Below are 18,924 nucleotides of genomic sequence, written 5' to 3' on the forward strand. Positions count from 1 at the left end.
TAATTGGAAAAGTAGTGAAACTCGGAGTTGGAACTTTGAAACAGTGATTCTTTTTCTTTCATGTGCAAGGTGGACATTTTTAATATTTAGGAATTTTAAGTTCTATATAATTGTTTTTTGTTACTGGTTATAGAAAGCACAACTCTGGAGATACATCCTACCTTCCACTTAACCTGAAATCTCAGGTCAATACTTGATCACTTGTGGGTTATGTCATAGGGATGGCATTCCAAGTGTTCATCCCTCTGAACAAGGCAGGAGTATTGTTCACCCCTCTTTTTTTTTTTTTTTTTTTACATAATTATGAACTGTTGCTACGATGTTTCAATTCATTTGTTGGCTATAGATGTGTGTGTGTGTGTGTGTCCTATCTGTTCCCATGTACAAAATTTCTAGTAACTCAAGATTGTGATACCAAGGCAAATGTTTCCAGCACCACAAATGAATTTTTCATGGGCCTGTCATTTTAATTTTTATTCTTTTGGCTTTTGCTTAGGAATAGTTTAGTTCAGTTGCTTGGGTACAGTTGATTGAATACAGTTGCAGCAACTAATTAAAATCTGTTATAAGCTAGGGGCACTTTAAATTTGTACTCTTTTGTCTCCACTATGATGCATTATGTTAAGCCCAGAGTTTAGCACCTGTACAAATTCCCTCTTAGTCTGAAGCTTTGACGAATAATGAAGAGGATGCGGTATTACTCACTTTGAACTGAAAAAAAGTTTATTAAAATATAATGTTCTATAAAAAGGTGGCAGAAACAGATCCTCTCGCTTTTCTTGTTGAAAATAGGTGAGGCTCCCTTGCCATTGGGTTTCCTGTTCAATGGTTGGGTTTTTCCAGCAAAGGTTTCTCCCTGCAGGAAGTCGAAGGCTCAGAGGAGTGCGAGGTCCGGGTGTTTACTATCCCACCTGCCTGTCTGTCAAGTCGCTGAGGATTGGCTTTGGTCCTCTACCAAAGGCCACAGCCCCTGCCAGGGAACCCCTCGTCCAGCCTGCTGTCTGGGCCTATTCTCTCCTACCTGTATGTTTCCAGCCCTAGGACTGGCAGCAGCTCCCTTTTTTGTTGTTTGTTTGTTTTTTGTTTGAGATGGAGTCTCGCTCTGTCACCCAGGCTGGAGTGCAGTGGCGCGATCTCGGCTCACTGCAAGCTCCGCCTCCCGGGTTCACGCTATTCTCCTGCGTCAGCCTCCCGAGTAGCTGGGACTACAGGCGCCCGCCACCACGCCCGGCTAGTTTTTTTGTATTTTTTAGTGCAGACGGGGTTTCACCGTGTTAGCCAGGATGGTCTTGATCTCCTGACCTCGTGATCCGCCCGTCTCGGCCTCCCAAAGTGCTGGGATTACAGGCTTGAGCCACCGTGCCCGGCCAGCAGCTCCCTTCTGTTGATACCCTCAAGGTACTGTACCATGCCTTCTTGCTTCTTCTAAACCCCACACATTCCTTTGTAAAAAGTGGTTTTAATTAAACTCACCTCAAATTTTCCAGTGTAAGTGTGCCTTCTGTTTTGTTTTTAGATCCTTGGGTAAGGCAGTCATTTAAATAAATTAGGCATTTTGGGCAATGTTTATGATAAGGGAGAGAGAATAGGGAGCCACAGAGCCCTGCCTGAAATTCCTGGGCAATTCCTTCCCTTTCAACTCCATTGATCATCCTAATTGACTCTCCCTTCTTCTGGTCCCCAGTTTCCTCGTGTCTGACTAAAACCTGTAATTTCCCTTCTCCATGGAATCATCTCTACCTCAGATTAAGTCCAGTAGTCTAGATATAATGCTCTCTCTCATCTCCTGAACTTCTCATAAACTTTTTGTCTCCTATGCCTCATTCTTTTGAACACCGATGTCAATTAATTGTTAACTAGGAAAGCAATTTGACATACTAACCTATGTTAAGGCACAAAGGTCTACTAATGCCTTAATCATGTGTAGCACACCACGGAGTACTGACTTCTGAAGATAAAAATGACTTATCCCAGATTACACAGCATAAACAAAAGAACGACTCTCTAATGGTGAAAATATCACCCATAAAGACAGGGAGTTTTATTAGAAAGACATTACGAAGCAACAAGTGCAACCTAAAGTCACATGATAGGAGTCTGTCAGTTCTACTTCAAAGTAAGGTTTGTATTGAGACCTCAGTGGTAAGTTTAATGTTCAAGACTGTGCCAAAATGAGACCATTTCTCTTCCTAGTAATAAGAACAAAAGTAGAATGGATATTGGAAAACTTGATACAAGAAATGAGCACCTACTACAATAATTATGTCTAGATGTGAGCAATCTTCATTTAGATATGGGGTGGGTACAACTTAATGTGTTAAAACTTAAGAAGAAATTTGAAGAGTAAGGAATTGGACATACTTTGGATAAGGTTAAGAACTTCTGAAGGATAAGGACCATTTTCAGAGCCATGTTGATTTTTATTCCTCTGAAATAAAAATATTGGGGTGTTGTTAATACCTATATGATGGTTTGCATTATTAAGTATTTGATGCCATTAACGTCAGCACTTAGATATGTTTTACATACCATGTTTTAAGAGCTTCTGGCCGGGCGCGGTGGCTCAAGCCTGTAATCCCAGCACTTTGGGAGGCCGAGGCGGGTGGATCACGAGGTCAGGAGATCGAGACCATCCTGGCTAACATGGTGAAACCCCGTCTCTACTAAAAAAAAAAAAATACAAAAAAAATAGCCGGGCGAGGTGGCGGGCGCCTGTAGTCCCAGCTACTCGGAGGCTGAGGCGGGAGAATGGTGTGAACCCAGGAGGCGGAGCTTGCAGTGAGCCGAGATCGCGCCACTGCACTCCAGCCTGGGCGACACAGCGAGACTCCGTCTCAAAAAAAAAAAAAAAAAAAAAAAAAAGAGCTTCTGTTGGTAGTGGCATCCAGTGTAACCTAGAAATGAATGAACAAATCTCACTTTGTCATATGCACTTTATCCAGTTTGATTAGGACATGCATGTATGTTGCATAGCAGGATTTTATTAAAATACTGCACATCAATTCATTCTCAAGGGGGAGGCTAGTAATATCCCTCCAGCATCTACATATGATTTCTAGCACCCCAAACCCTAAGTCTATCAGTTGGCTGAGAAATAGCACTTGGAGTACAGCTAGGTTTCAACATCAGCGACAGAGGCCTGGGGATAGGAGAGTGTGAACCAGAGGGAGGTTTGCAGGAGAGAATCTTTTAGAAAGTTCAATCCTTTGAAAACTCTCCCTAAAACTTCCCTAAAAGCCTCATATACTGACCATTGAGGTTTCCATTGAGTATTTTACACTGCTTCTTTCACCATTCATCCAGAAGATGCCTACCAAGTACCAGATGCCACTCTGGGTGCTGCGGATACATCCGTGAGAAAAAAATAGATAAACTATTTCTACCTTATAGGGAGTGAGGGGCAGGGAAATAGACCATAAGCAATAAATATAATAAATAATTAGACTATATAGTGGGCTAGAAGATGGTAAGTGTTGGCTCAAAAGAAATAGAGCTGGGAAAGGGAGACAGGAATTTGAGAAGTTACAATTTATCAAGTGACCTTATTGAGCAGGTGACATTTGAGCCAAGACTTGAAGGAGGTAAGGAAATGAGCCACACAGCTACCTCTTTAACACTGACCGTTAAGTCAGCCTGTTAAAGCAGCTCTGGGACGGGCACGGTGGCTCACACCTGTAATCCCAGCACTTTGGGAGGCCAAGGCGGGCAGATTGCCTGAGCTCAGGAGCTCGTGACCAGCCTGGGCAGCATGGTGAACTCCGACTCTACTAAAATACAAAAAATTAGCCAGGTGTGGCAGCATACTCCTGTAGTCCCAGTTACTTGGGAGGCTAAGGCAGGAGAATCGCTTGAACCCAGGAGGCAGAGGTTACAGTGAGCTGAGATTGTGCCACTGCACTCCAGCCTGGGCGACAGAATGAGACTCCATCTCAAAAAAAAAAAAAAAAAAAAAAGCAGTTCTGTCCGGTTGAAATAGAATGCAGATGGCATAGGTCATTTAAGATTTCATAGTAGTCACATTTTAAAAAGTAAAAAGAAATAAATTTATTTTAACAAAATATTTTATCTAACCTAATATATTCAAAATAGTTCAGCATGAAATCAAAATTCTAGAAAAAAATTAGATATTTTGCATTTTGTTTTTCATACTAAATCTTAGACACGTGATGTGTATTTTCTGATTAATCAATTTGGACTAGCCACATATCACATGCTCAGTAGCCACATATGGTCAGTGGCTACCATATTGGGTGGTACAGCCTTAAAGAGGGTTGAAAAAGTGTCGCTTTTGAAGAACACACTAAAAAGGAGTGAGTGGTCTCTCTGCTCTCCCATCCCTCCAGGCTAGGCAGGGGGTGCTTGTGGGCAGTGGAGAGGTGGCAAGCTTAATTTAGGGAGGGAGAAATTTACTGCAAACAAAGCATTAGGGAATTTTCTTTCTATTTTAGATAAATAAGAGTAACTATCCCATATCATCCCCTTTGAATCAGCAGTGTGATATGAAGGGTCATGTTCAATTCTCAGGCCTTTGTCTACATCTTCCACCAAAGCCTTCCTCTCCTTTAGGAATTGTCTCACTGAGAGACTGGTTTGGCCGGATTATCCATTCAAGATCAAGCCTTTATTTGTGGTATTTTGTATGTTTCTTGGAGATGGGGACGATAGCCTTAAACTAGAGGTTAAGAGTATAAAATAGTGGTATGAAGGATGCAATTGTTCTGTGGATGCCAGGGTTCTAATATTATGACCATTTATGAGGTATCAAGTTCAGCAAGAATGAGGAAGAAACAAACCATATATTATTGCCATTTTCGTAGTTCCTAGCAATCAACTATGAAGAACAACTGTTATTAGTTTTTCCTTTCGCAACTAGACTATAAGTCTACAAAAATAGGAGCCATGTATTCATGACTTTCTCTTTTCTTTCGTATCCTCCATAGAGAATGGTGCTGAGTTGCTATTTAATAAATATTTATAGATCACTCCAGGTGTTGGCAAACCTTTTCTGTAAGGACCAGATAATAAATATTTCAGTCTTTGAGAACCATACTCTTTCTGTCACAACTACCCTGTTTTGCTGTTGTAGCACAAAATTAAGCGTAGACAATATATAACTGATGGGCATGGATGCATGCCAATAAACCTTTATTTATATATACAAGTTTAAATGTCATACAATTTTTACATGTTACAAGATATTGTTCCTCTTTTGTTTTTTTCAATTGTTTAAAAATGTAAAAAAACACTGTTAGCTCAGCTGTGCGAAAACAGGCAATGAGCTGGATTTGGTCTGGGAGCTATTGTGTACCAGTGCCTGGTTTCCATTATTCTCATTTTTTGCTGAGCCGTTTTTCTTTCTTTTCTTCCTGTGCCTCTTTGTTACCTAATTCTCTCTCCCTTCTTTCTTTTTGACCTTCCTTCATCTCACTGCTGATTCTCCTATATCTTCCTTCTTCCCCATTCTTCCTTATCCTTCTTTTCTTCTTTCTTCAAACCCCATAGCCATTTTCTTCTATTTGCCTAAGCACTGTCATCTTAGGTGGAGGGGTTTCCGGAAACACAGCTTCACTTTCAGGAAGAAATAGATGGAATTAAAATAATATTTAAAACATGGAGTCCTAAAATTATATTATGCCCTCCCATTTCCCTTCTTCTCCTCCTTCTCTTCTTTCTCTTCCTCCATATACCACATACAATGGTAAAAGAATAAAAGTGACTTACATGTGTCTATTAACAGAAGTCTCATTACTAATATGTGCATGTATGTGAGTGGATAATGGTTATGTCAGCTGTGCTATTTGTTTTGCGTTAATCGGTAGTAATTGAGCCCTTCAGTTGTTCATGTTTTCACCTTTTCCTGCAAAATCAGGCACTTATTTGAGAAAATTTTCTTGACTTGCTAACATATTTAGTTTGGCTGAAAGTAATTTGTATTATTCCCAACCACTTTAATTCATAGCTATTAATTATAAATATGACCTTATTCAAGTCCTTTTTTTACAACACTTTCACAAACAATTTGCCTCAAATCTATCAGGTTTGAAAAATAGTCTTTATAATTCAGTTACCAGGGAATTTCTGAAAGTACAGACACACAAAGCAAAAAGAAAACAAAACAACCTCCACAAAAACAATAACAACAAAATCCCTTTGGTTCTTGCCAACACTGTTCAGAGCATGTCTCCTTTGAAACAAGATAGTTTCACCAATTAAAAAAAAATACAGCAAATTTTCCCTTCTTGGTTCCCCCCCTTTTTAAAATAAAACTGCCAACTTAAAAATATTATAAAAATTTTACCATTGTCAGCAGTTATACAGAATTTTGCTCATAAATCCGAGATGGTTTCATCTTTCCTTATTTTTTTTAGGACACTCTGATTAGGTATTAGAATCAATACCCCCCTTCCTTTGACACAATTCTTTTTTCTTTTACAAGTAATCTCTGAATTAAAGGTTGAGCAATTGATTTCTTCAACTATCTTTACCATTGTCTTAGTCACAGAGATCTGATCTAAGACAGACCATAATTTTTCCCCTTAATTCAGAATATTTGATAGAATATGATAGTACAATTAGCATAATCTAGACTGAAGCAAATTGCTTACAAAAGGCATGAAAGTTTCATAATCATTCTGTCTTCAAATGAACAGAGTATTGATTTGAAATATTGTTCTGGCTCCTGTCCTCTTCAGGAGTATACTGACAATTCACTGAATATTGCAAAAGCATCTCAGTTGTGTGGATTGCAGACGAATGCTGACTATGATAACATCTGTGATTTGTTATTACAAATTGAAAGATAATAAAATAATTATCTCTAGTTGCATAGTTACTGTTTTTAGCATTGCAAACATATTGCACTTAATACCTTGATAATGTTTACAACATCCCACAGATATGAGTCAAAAATACAAATACCAGTATTTTAAACAAGAAAGCATAGGTATTCAGCAAGTGTTTTGTAATAAAATTTGTAATCTAATATTACATAATCATAGTATTAAATTATTAATTTAATAATCATTGTAATTTAATAAATTAAAGTATTAATCATAAATATTAAAGTTTAGTTTACATACTGTTTACATTTCCTCATTTGTTCATTAACAAAAATTAATCTGAAGACTGTAAACATAAAAAGGTTACTGTCTATAAAACACATAACTTTGTCATTCAGATGTCCTAAAGTCTTTCATATGCCTTATATGTAGTTTTACCAATGTTAGAGCGAGAGAAAAAAACCTCTTTAAAACCAGAAAAGAGCAAAAAAAATAGTTTCGTGGGCATACTCAAAGAAACAGAGGTGGTAATTATGGCATCCCACTCTAAGAGTGATATTTCTCTGTTTCAACCCTCTAAAAAATGTGCAAAGAAACAAGTAGGCCATTGTGGCTGTCTTTTCTTTTCTTTTCTTTTCTTTTCTTTTCTTTTCTTTTCTTTTCTTTTCTTTTCTTTCTTTCTTTCCTTCCTTTCTTTCTTTTCCTTCCTTCCTTCCTTCCTTCCTTCCTTCCTTCCTTCCTTCCTTCCTTCCTTCCTTCCTTCCTTTCTTTCTCTCTCTCTCTCTTTCTTTCTTTCTTTCTTTGAGACAGAGTCTCACATTGTTGCTCAGGCTGGAGTGTAGTGGCACGTTCTTGCAATCTCCGCCTCCCGGGTTCAAGTGATTCTCCTGCCTCAACCTCCTGAGTAGCTGGGACTACAGGCACATGCCACCACGCCCAGCTAATTTTTGTATTTTTAGTAGAGACAGGGTTTCACCATGTTGGCCAGGCTGGTCTCGAACTCCTGACCTCAAGTGATCCACCCACCTCAGCATCCCAAAATGCTGACATTACAGATGTGAGCCACCGAGCCCAGCCTGTGGCTGTACTTTCTAAAGCTTGTTGCACCAATATATATCTCATTCCACATGCTCTTGTTACAGTGTTGCATCAATATGCCTGCATTGAGCTGTGGGGTCTCTTTTCTCCCCTTGAAACTGGGTGGAGCTTTCTAACTGCCTCAAGCAATCGAATGTGATGAATGTGACATTGCATGACTTATGAGACTAGGACATAAAGGGACATATAATTTCTATCTGGCTCTTTCTTTTTCGCTCAGTGCACTTGCCCCTTTGGAGTCAGCCACCATGTTATGAGGAAGTCTGGGACACATGAAAAGGCCACATACACATCTAAAAGCCCCAGCTAATTGCATGACTGACAGCCAGCAGCAACTATCATTTTTGCAAATGAATGAGTCTTCAGATGATTCCAAATCCCAGCCTTTGAGTCAACCCAGCTGATGTCAAGTAGAGCAAAGATGAGCTATCCTCACCGAACTCCATCTAAATTGCGATTCATGAGCAAAATAAATGTCATTGTTCTAAGTCTCTAAATCTTGGAGTCATTTATTATGTAGCCATAGATAACAGGAATGGCATTCAACAAGATAGTTCTTTAACACTGTAAAAATTACCTTGCTCGTGTAATAGGAGCTCCACTGGATCTCAAAAACCAATGCTGAATCATAGCAATTCCTGGCATACTTAACTCATTTCCCCATTTGTTAAGTGTAGAGTTCCCTTCTGTGATCACCTTGGGAATGGAAACAAGAGAGATCACTTCAGAACAGAAAGAGACCAGAGAATTACTGCTCTATGGTTTTTGTGAGTCTCCAGAGCTAGAAAAAAAATTAATTGGCTTGCATTAAAATGCTTAACTTGGTTCTGTTCTTGGAGGAACACTTTTACGGCTAGCGACATGATAGACATTGCCACTCTTGTTTACTTATTATGAAACAAGAATGATCTATCTCCATAATTGGAACAAAAATGACTTTTGAGATGTGGGTAAGTAAGCGGTAGGGACGGGCAGAGCAGTAACTAAGTTGTGTTCATAGGTATTGCTCAAGTTCTTAAGTAGGCTGGAAGCACACGGTTATGGCAAGTGTGGAGTTATTTCCCCGTTTTTAACTCAGCAGGATGACTCCTGTCGTTGACCTAAGAATCACAGGATGAGATGGAGAAAACCGCCAAGGCATGTCGGCCAACTCCTCAGAGAAATACTACAGTTAACTTAGAGGTCAGTGTCACCATTTCAGCATGGCTTTTTAAAATGTTGGCACCTTTCAAAGATTCCTGTCAACAAAACTCTTAAACTTTATTAACATAAGTTGTTTACAGCATCTATATGGTGTGACTAGCTGATGTGGCTGAAAAGTTTATATTTGGGGTTAATTCCAGGTGTTTTAAGGACTCCATGTCAATAGCGTAGTTCTTCCCTGGATGTGATCCCAAGAAATTCATATGGATTATTGGGCAAACATAATCTTTATAGACCAGCAGGAGGCTCATATGCAGCCATGTAATATACTATGGTAACATCTGAATCAATTGCAGTTCAGTAGACAAAACTTTGAATCAAAGCTTTTATGCAAATATTCTCTGAAAGTACCATGATAAAGTGGCCCAGACAATGTAAAATATACTTCTTAAAAGAAAAAAAGGTAGAGAGTAGAGTGTTTAATAGTATAGACTCTGGAGCCAGACTGTCTGGGTTCAAATTCTGTCTCTGACACTGGTGTCATGATTCTAGGTGGAGGTATGTAGTCTTTCTTTGCCTCAGTTCACTCATTTACAAAACGAAAATGATAAGAGTTGTAGGCAGAAAGAAATTGATACATGCACAGAGCATACAAAAGTGCTTGCTTTGCAATAAGTGCTCAGAATTGTTACCTATTATTATTATTTTGTAAGTGAACTATAGAGTATTGTGAATAACTCAAAATTGTCCCCTCTTTTGCCATTATGGAGTATTTTAGGGTTCTGGGAAGTTAATTATTCAGCTTCTTCGGCCAGGAAAAGATATGCTCCAAGCACATTCTGTAATATTGACATTTTCTCTAGAAGTGGCTCGATCTCTCTAGGAATCTCCTGTAATAGCTCTGAATACCAACATTAGACACTATTCTTTTAATTTCACCCTCGGCAAGTAGAGAGCACATCATGACCAGTGAGTGTGTGGCTTCAATGCTGCATAGTGAGATAATGAGAAAGCCTTGCAAAAACAGTTTCAAACAAGGCTTGTATTGTAGTTGTGAAAATTGAGAATGTAGGTGAGATACTCCTGACTTCAAAAGGAATTCAGGCTATAGATGATATTCTTGAAGCACTTAATGTTTCAGAGCTAGCCATCATTATTTTTCTAACTATGTATAGCTCCCTTCCCATAAGTTTAAGAATAAATGGTAAGAAATTGTGGTTTATTCTCCCTGAATGCCCATCAAAGATCGACTGGATAAAGAAAATGTGGTACGTATACACCATGGAATACTATGCAGCCATAAAAAGGGATGAGATCATGTCCTTTGCAGGAACATGGGAGGAGCTGGAGGCCATTATATTGAGCAAACTAATGCAGGACCAGAAAACCAAAAAAACCCACATGTTCTCACTTATAAGTGAGAGTTAAATGGTGAGAACATGTGGACACATAGAGGGGAGCGACATACACTGGGGCCTGTTGGAGGGTGGAGGGTGGAAGGAGGGAAACAATCAGGAAAAATAACTAATGAGTACTAGACTTAATACCTGGAGGACAAAATAATTGTACAACAAACTCCCATGACACAGTTTTACCTATATAACAAACTTGCACATGTACACTTGAAATAAAAAGTTAAAACAAAACAAAACAAAAGTCCATTTTAATTGTTTGCTGCTAATTTATAGAAATACAACTGATTTTTAAAAATAAAAACCCTAAACTCAGAAAAAAATGTGGTTTATTCTCAACATAAGGAATTCATTTTGACTGAGAAACGAATGACCATATAACATCCCAAAAAGTAACATTATGCTGAGATCAGCTCCATTGAATGGTTTTTCCAGTAAAATGTGAAGTAACCTGACAATGGCAGATTTTTGAGGCAGAAAAATAGTAGGAAGTGCAGAGCCCCAAGATAGTTTAGTTTTCCTTAACTTTAGATCATATCCGGTGTTGCACATATGTATCTCAGTTGGCTAAATGCTGATAGCAGAGATAGAGAAACCCAAGAAGGTGCCAGTGGAAGTTCTCATTCCAAAACTTCCCTCATCATTTGGATGCCCACTATATTCTACTTTCATGAGACTGTCAACTTTTTTTCCTTCCTTGAAAAGACATTAGTATTTTACCATTGTCAGCAGTTATGAGAAACTTTGTGAAGACATGATTTATCTTCTCTCTTTATTTCTGAGTTTTTCTGTGAATTCAGCGTTTTTATGGATGCCATAATGAACATATTGTTGAAGTATGAGCACCTTTTGTCAGTCACTTCTCAGTTTTGGTGTCAGATCCAGTCTCTGCCCTTCTCAGTAATGGGAGAGCAACACTTCCCTGTTTCCCTTGCAAGCTGACTTCTGGATCACTCTGACCAATAGAAGGCACAAGTGAGACACTGGAGGGCAGACGGAGGGGAGAAGATACACTAACTCTCTGTCTCCACTTTGGTCAGTATCTCTAACAGATGTGTCTCCTCTGTGGCTCCAGCCCGCATTGGGCAGATGGAAATGGTTCCACTCCGCATTGGGCTCGGGCTTTAGAACTTCTGTAACATCTAGTTAATACATTTTCTGTATTAAGGTCCTTCTATTGAAAACATAGACTTATTTCTGTTTTCTGACTGGACTCTGCCTGATACACACTTGTAGAATCCTTATTAATATCTCTGAAAGAAAACATTAGAATGCTAGAAAATTCTAGGATTGTAGGGGTAATAGAAATTCTAAATAATATCACTAAAACTGTTTCAGGATCATGGATGATGCTTTGGTTATCTACAATCATGCCATTAATGATCAGATATTTTTAGGCATAGACAAGCTAATCTTTGTGAAGACCTTATCCTAGGTAAGGATAGTGAGAAGTTTATTAACTCTAAATACCACATTTGGGGATTTCTCAAGGGCTTTCTTCAGAGTCTTTCTATAGTCTCTACAGAGTTTTAACAAAAGCATCAGTCACAGTATGATTAGCTTAGTCCTTAGCATGCATAATTTATTCAATGGTACCTTAGTTGACTAGAAGCTCAAATATCTCCTATGTATTTTTTCCTTAAAATAAAAAGCTTATTTCTGACTTGGAGCAAATTGCTGCAATAGCTGGATGTAGATAGAATGATACAGGCTTTTTTTTTTTCCTGCAGTTTTAGGTTTACAGAAAAATTAAACCAAAAGTACAGAGAACTTACATATACCCCCTCACTCTACCCCATTCCCCACACTTCAGTTTCCCCTAGTATTAACATCTTGCATTAGTGTGGCACATTTATTAGAATGGATGAGCCAATATTGATACATTATTATCAAGTAAAGTCTATAGTTTATATTGGGATTCACTCTATGTGTGTACATTCTATGAGTTTTGACAAATATGTGATGATAGGTATTCACTATTACAGTATTATAGAAAATAGTTTCACAGCCCCCCAAAATCCCATCCCCTACCTCCTCATCCTGCTATGTTGAACCCCTGACAATAATAGCTCTACTGTCTGCAATTTTTTTCCTTTTCCAGAATGTCATATAGTTAGAATCACACAGTATGTGACGTTTTTAGATTGGCTTCTTCCACTTAGAAATATGCATTTAAGTTTCCTCCATGTATTTTCAGGTTTTGATAATTTACTTCTTTTTATCACCGAATACCATTCAGTGATATGGAATACCATTGCATGGATGTATCACGTTTGTTTACCCATTAACCTGTTGTAAGACATCTTGTTTGCTTCCAGGTTTTGGCAATTATGAATAAAGCTGTTATAAGCATTTGTGTGCAGGTTTTTATGTAGATATAAGTCTTTGGCTCATTTGAGTATATACCACATTGTAAGAGAATGTTTAATTTTGTAAGAAATTGCTAAAGTGTCTTCAAAAGTGACTGTATTATCTTGCATCCCCATCAGCAATGAACGAGATTGCTGTCGTTCCACATCCTGGCCAGCCTTTGGTGTTATCAATGTCTTGGATTTTAGCCATTCTAATAGGTGTACAGTGGCACCACATTGTTGTTTTAATCTGTGATTCCCTAATGTGACATATAATGTTGAGTATCTTGTCATTTACTTATTTGCCATCTGTATATCTTCTCTTGTGGGGTGTCTGGTCATCTTTTACCCACTTTTTAATGGAACTGTTTGATTTCTTACTGTTAAGAGTTCTTTACATATTTTATATATCAAACCATTATCAGATGTGTGTTTTGCAAATATTTTCTCTCAGTCTGTGGCTCGTCTTTTCATTCTCTTAACAGGCAGACTTTTTAGTGCAATTTTTCCCAATGTCTCTGGAAATTTATTGCCATCTTGTTGAAGCTAGGATATTTCCATGGTTTTGAATACCTGGGAAATTAATTCCTCATGTTTTGGGATAGTAACTCCCCTCCAAGGTATTTTTATGACCAATGGAAATGTATTTTATAGCCCACAACGTAACTTCTAGTATCAGTTGTGTTATCATTATAATCTTGAAGAATTATGATTAGTGGTCATAGCGGTGGAGTGAAAGAGCTTGGAGAAAATATCACTGAATGGTCTCAATCATACTTTTAGACCATTTCTACAGTTCACTTCCCATTTACTCTGTAAGCAGTAAAGCAGTCTGGCTCCCAGCCCTCTACTCCCACCCTTTAACCTCTCTGTTGGAAGTGTCTTGAGAAACCAATCAGTGACCTGCAAGGTTAACTCCAATACCTTTTTCTTGCAAATCTCTTTACTATAATCTTGGCCTTTGCAACACTACTTTATCCTAGAGACAGGTAGTTAGGAATTTTATTATCTTTTTTTCTGAACTTTGTAATGGCCTCCTAAGTTGTTTCATTGCCTCTCTCTTTTCCAATATATCCTTCACATCATCACAGCACAGAAGGCAACATGGTACAATGAGAAGATCACAGCCCTTGAAGCCAATAAGACCTAGGTTTACATTTCAGCTCTGCCACATAAGTGACTTAATGCTGACTCTCAAGTTCAACATGACATCTCTTACCTGTAGTAATTTATAATACCTATAAAGTGGCCTGAACGTGGTATAAAGTCATTTCAATTTCTGAAGAACGAACCGAGTTATGAGCACATCTGTCTTCCATTAGTTATACAACAAATTCCAGACTTCTCAGCCTGGTATGCCTGGTCCTGCACAGGTGACTGCTTCTTGTCCATCTTAGCTTCTATGCCATCATACATGCTCTGAAAACACAGATGGGCTTGTTTTCTTCCACATATGGCCTCTCAGCTATGCCTATGTGTGTGTATATAGTGCTCCAACTGTAATGTCTTCTGTCCTCCTGTCTGAATGGCAGGCTTCCAATTTATTCTTCAGGGCCCTATTCTAATATTACCTCCCAGTCCTTTGCCCTCATTCTAATAGATTTTGAACAACTTATGCTATTGAAGTGATTTCCTATCTTTGAAGATTTGGCCCTTCACATCCTGGAATTTGCCAACACAGTGAATCTGTGGCTCCATTTCTCAAGAAGTAGATAAACTATAGGACCAGCTCACTTTCCTTAGGGTCTGTGAAGCCTGCTTTCAAAGGCATGATATTTCATTTTAAGAATAAAAACTTCAGTTAAAACTTATTGTGATAATTCTTTGTACTGGTGAAGACGTGGTAAGACAAGCATTTCATAGCACTTACAATGGAAATGCAAATTTTAGTATCTTTGGGGAGTGTAGTCTGTCAGTATATATCTGAGTTGATACTTAAAATACTTACACCTTTTGATCCAGTGATTTTATTTTTGAAAATCAACTTAAAGAAAATATATTTATATATAAACATGGTTTATCATGTATAGTAAAAAATTTGAATGGAATTTAATAATCCAAACAGTTTTTTAGTTTTTTAAATTATATTCATACCATAGAATAATAAACAGTGATTAAAATGTACATGTAGAGTTTTCAATGAGAGACAAACCTTATGATATAGTATTAAATAAAAAATTTGAATACAAAGACATACTTTCAATATGACCATTACTGTATTCAATATGTATCTAGAAAAGAGACTGAAAAGAAATATACTGAAATGTTTGTGATTCTATTAGTCAGGGTTGAATACCTGCTTAATAAACAACCTCTGAGTCTCTGTGGCTTGACACTAAAGGTTTAATTTCTTGTTCATGTCACAGTACAATGCAAGGTTGGAAGGTGGCTCTTCATGTAATTATCTGAGGACCTGGTCTCCTTCCTTCTTTTAAAGACTGACTTACTTTATGTATTCATTGGGCAAGTGAAGGAAGGAGGTTTCAGTGGCATGGCCTGGAATTGAGACACATCACTTCCATCCACATACCACTGGGCAGAGCTCAGTCACATGAACCCAACTAACTGCAAAATATTGGGAACTACATTTCCAACAGAAAGAAAAGGAACTTGAGTATTGACAGCACTAGCATTGTCTTCCTCATCTTTAACAGGAAATCTAATAATTACCAATTCTTTTTTCTGCATCTTCCAATTTTTCCTCAGTAACTACGTATTACAAGAGAAAAATGTACACCTAGAAGCCCTCAAAGTTTTAAAAGAGGGCACTCCTTTAATTTCCACCATGTAAGTTTACACAGTCGAAAGTATTTCCTTGGACATTCAAAAGGTTAAATTTGGTTCAAGCAAGAGTTGCTGTTGTAAGATTTCATCATTAACACCACAAAAAGAAATTCAATGCAGTTTGAACAGCCTTTTCATTCAGTTAATGATATTAAAATATGTAAATAACATGGAGAAGTACATTGATTATCTCCACATTCATCAAATGTTTTTAATAAAATAAGGTGTTGTAAATCTAACTTTAAATTATATTTTTAGTAGGAAGAGACGAGAGGTGGAGATGTCTGAGATCCAGATTGGTGGACTTCAAACTCTTTCCTGTCGGCACCCTTTCTATAGTTTATTGCTCCCAAATTGTCTTTATTGTTGATCACATCAGCAGTCTTCCTGGTTGTGGACAGACAATAAGTAGAGAGAGAGGATGCTGGAGACCTACATTAGCCACTTTCTTCAGCCCTTTCCTTCAATGTCTTAAGGCCAGCATATGTTCTGGATAGTATTAAAAATCTTGTTGCCCAGACTGTCAGGGTACTGGCAATATTTCTTTCTTTCTTTTTCTTTTTTTCTTCCTTCCTTCTTCCCTCCCTTCCTCCCTCCTTCCCTCCCTCCCTCCTTCCCTTCCTTCCTTCCTTCCTTCCTTCAACCCAATCTCCTATGTGAGAAACATTGATTAAAAATCTACAGTGACCCAGGAACTACACAGTGTAACTCTATTGTTTGTTCTCTATTTTTATTTGCTACATGATGAATGAAAGTCTTTTTCGATATGTATATCAGAGAGTCAGTACAGTGACAAAAATTCTTCCTATTTGCTCTAGAACAGCCACATTGGGGAAGATTGCACTAAAAAGTTTGCCTGTTAAAAGAATGAAAAGATGAGCCACAGACTGGGAGAAAATATTTGCAAAACACATATCTGATAATGGTTTGATATACAAAATATATAAATAATTCTTAAAACTCAACAGTGAGAAAGCAAACAGTCCCGTTAAAAAGTGGGTAAAAGATATGACCAGATGCCTCACAAGAGAAGATATACAGATGACAAATAAGTATATGACAAGATACTCAACATTATATGTCACATTGAGAGGTGGCAACAAGCTAGCAGCCCTCACTTGCGGCGCCTCCTCTGCCTTGGCGTCCACTCTGGTGGCGCTGGAGGAGCCCTCAGCTCGCCACGGCACTGTGGGAGCCCCTCTCTGGGCTGGCCGAGGCCAGAGGCGGCTCCCTCTGCTTGTGGGGAGGTGTGGAGGGAGAGGCGCGGGCAGGAACCGGGGCTGCGCGGGGCGCCCACAGACCAGCACGAGGTCTGGCAGGAGCGGGCAGCTTGGGCTCAGCTGACCCTGCACTTGGAGTGGACGGCCGGTGCTGCCGGCCCAGGGCAGTGAGGGGCTTAGCACCCGGGCCAGCAGCTGCAGTGAGTGAACCGGGTCCCCAAGCAGTACCGGCCCGCCGGCACTGGGCTGGAGTTCTCGCCGGGCCTCAACTGCCTCCCTACAGGGCAGGGCTCCGGACCTGCAGCCCGCCGTGCCTGAACCACTGGCCCCCAGATCCTGATCCTGCTCAGACTGCTGAGTGGAAGTAACATTCTTTTGCTTAGTATTTCATAGTATTTGAGGATACACCTACGCTGACAGATGGTTGCTTTCCCTTGTATGCACACATCCGCCTCAAACCTCTTATTCTCAGGGGCTGAAAAAACTGTGGCATATCAATTTTTTAAAAAATCAAGCTAAAATTAGCAGGTCTAACACAAGGTAATAACTTCTCAAAACAACACACCTTGCAACCAGAAAGTCTCAGAAAGACTCTAACAGCCATAGCCAGCCCATTACCCTCAATGTATTTGGGGATAAAAAGCCTCCTGCTGACCGAAGCATGATCTTTCTACACTTATTAGAACCTGCTTTCACAGTAGTTCACAAGTATCCTTCAGTCCCAGATTGTTGAAGGAAAATATGTCTAGAACAAAAGTCCTAAAGAAGAAATTGGATATTAGATTAACAATTCATTTATTCTATACTACTCCAGTTAAAATTAGGAAAGTCTCTTTTTTTTTTTTTTTGCCCTTCTCAGTTTACCAGATTGAGAAATACAGATTGCTAATCTATACCAACCATGGGTTATTAGCATTTCACAATCATTAACATTTCATTACCCTTTTTTCTTCTCAGTACAAAATGTCACTGGAAACGTGAAATATTTAGGAATCTTATATAAAATATATAAAAGAACATGAAAAATATGAACATTTAATGATAATAGGAGAAAAGGACTTCTCAAAATGTCTTGTTAATTTCCTATTTGAATTCTAAACTCTTGGTTAGATGCTTAAGTCAATCCTGCCTAACCGAATGCAATTGGCCAGCTCTCCATCCCTGCCCAGTCTTGCATATTTGCTATCTACATTCACATATTTCTGTAGTTGGTTGTGTCTGCAGAAGCCGGAGATTCTGGACATAGGATAATATTATATGTGTTTGGGATTATTGGATCACCCACTCCACATTATATTAAAGTCAAGAACATTGGATTTTCTAAACTGTCTGGTTATGAAATAGATAAAATTTTCTAGGTATTTCGACGACTCCCTCCTTCATCTAGGAGACTCCGGGATTTGCTCACTAGTTATGCTGATGACTTTATTGAGTGCACACAAGTTAAGTTATGCACTCTGTGAAAAAGTTACTTTAGATTTAGTCCCTGACCAGCAGTCTCATAGCCTTTATTTAGCAGTGGCACTAAAAAGCAAACAGAATTAACTGCACTTTTACTGAAATATAATTGCTATTGTATAATGGAAAGGAAACTAAGTTTTTTTCTTTTCTATCAACATTGCTTGGTGGTTGATAATTTTGACCATGCAGTGAGAGAAATAAAAGATTCCTGTTTTATAAAGGCATTTTTCAGTAATACAAGTATGTTCATTTTAAGTGAGAAAGTGCTTTTTGGGACTAGAATTAACCACATGATATTTGAGGTGAGTATCAATGCCCACTATTTGAGGCTACTGCTTCTCAGTGAGATGCAAGTTGTGTGGGAGACCAATATCCAATCATTTACTCCAAAAAAGTCTCTGATCTGCTCATAGCACCATTTTCTAATAACAATGCAGGAGATAGATTTATAAACTGTTCAGGAAAGCTAACATGAGTCCCTGTTGGAGCTGAGAGACTGGGATAGGAATAACTGGCACCTTTTTTTTTTTTTTTAGCCATGTTTTAGGTTAAAGGGCAGTATTAATCCTCCTTTAGAATCAAGTGGATCATTTGAGGTCAGGAGTTCAAGACCAGCCTGGCCAACATGATGAAACCCCGTCTCTACTAAAAATACAAAAATTAGCCAGGTGTGGTG

The 18,924-nt window shown here is 38.5% G+C and overlaps 1 long non-coding RNA gene across 1 annotated transcript in view; it reads left to right on the top strand.

Moving 5' to 3' along the window:
• LOC103876502 overlaps positions 1-10,352 on the top strand; it is a 37,891-nt gene extending 27,539 nt beyond the window's left edge. Inside the window, exon 3 of the long non-coding RNA XR_001893771.2 lies at positions 8,098-10,352. This is a non-coding gene — a long non-coding RNA (uncharacterized LOC103876502). The remainder of the gene's footprint in view (positions 1-8,097) is intronic.
• The last annotated feature ends 8,572 nt before the right edge of the window (positions 10,353-18,924 follow it).

Source organism: Papio anubis, chromosome 10 (assembly GCF_008728515.1).
Source record: "Papio anubis isolate 15944 chromosome 10, Panubis1.0, whole genome shotgun sequence".
Taxonomy (NCBI): Eukaryota; Metazoa; Chordata; class Mammalia; order Primates; family Cercopithecidae; genus Papio; species Papio anubis.